Source organism: Elephantulus edwardii, unplaced genomic scaffold (genome assembly GCF_000299155.1).
Source record: "Elephantulus edwardii isolate Elephantulus edwardi_28Jun2011 unplaced genomic scaffold, EleEdw1.0 scaffold00076, whole genome shotgun sequence".
Lineage (NCBI taxonomy): Eukaryota > Metazoa > Chordata > Mammalia > Macroscelidea > Macroscelididae > Elephantulus > Elephantulus edwardii.
Window position 1 is genome coordinate 4,025,256 of NW_006399826.1, and position 985 is coordinate 4,026,240.

General features: G+C 38.9%; 1 protein-coding gene across 1 annotated transcript in view; it reads left to right on the forward strand.

Annotated features, from left to right (window-relative positions):
- Nucleotides 1-985, forward strand: part of ELP2 (elongator acetyltransferase complex subunit 2) — a 57,102-nt gene that overhangs the window by 26,558 nt on the left and 29,559 nt on the right. The gene's annotated exons all lie outside the window — the stretch shown is intronic.

The following is a 985-nucleotide window of genomic DNA, read 5'->3' on the forward strand; positions in this document are numbered from 1 at the left end:
CAGAGCGGAGTTTAGGGCTGTTGTACATAGGGTTGCTATGAGTCGCAAGCGACTCGACGGCACATAACAACAACAACAACAATTAAGAGTTAAATGTTAACTCAGAGTTATCCTTAAATTTATTAAAATGTATTTATTCATGCAGTGAGATTTTACATATTTCATCTTTCAAAATGACTCTCATACCGACAAGTACTACCAGTCAACACACATGATTTTGTTTTGTTTTCGTTCATTCATTGTTGCACATTTTACCCCCTCATCTTCTCTTTCTCCTCCCCCCAGTTCAGTTTTTTAAAAATATTCATTCATTATCGCACAACATACATGATTTTGACTGAGTATATTTATTGCTTAAAAATAATAGGCCCAGATCAATAGTGATAGGTTATATGAAATACAGTGTATATATATGAATGATTGAAAGAAAATGTAAATGAAAGATTATATAAAATACAGTGTACCTGAATAAAACCCAATAAAGTAAATTAACAAAAAAGAACCCAAAGTTTTTCACCACTGGACCAGTTGGCAGCTTCATGATGGATGGAGAAGAAATTGAGGTTGTTGATGACTTCAGCTTGCTTGGTTCCACAATCAGAACTCTTGGCACTCGCAGTCAGGAAATCAAAAGATGAATTGCATTGGGAAAGTGTGCTGTTAGGGCCTTCTCCAGAGTACTGAAGAGCAGCGATAGCATTCTGGATTCTAACGTGCACCTGATCCAGGTCATGGTCTTCTCAGTTACTTGCTGTGCATCAGAAAGCTGGACAATAACTTAGGATGATAGAAGAAGGACTGGTGCCTTTGAGTTGTAGTGCTACAGAAGAGTGTTGAACATAATGTCAGGAGAACAAAAAGTTCTGTCCTGGAGAGGGTAAAACCAGGCTGCTCCTTGGAGGGAAGGAATTTGAGACTCCATCTCACATACTTTGGGCACATGGTCAGGAGGGACCAGTCCTTGGAGAGGGACATCATGCTTGGA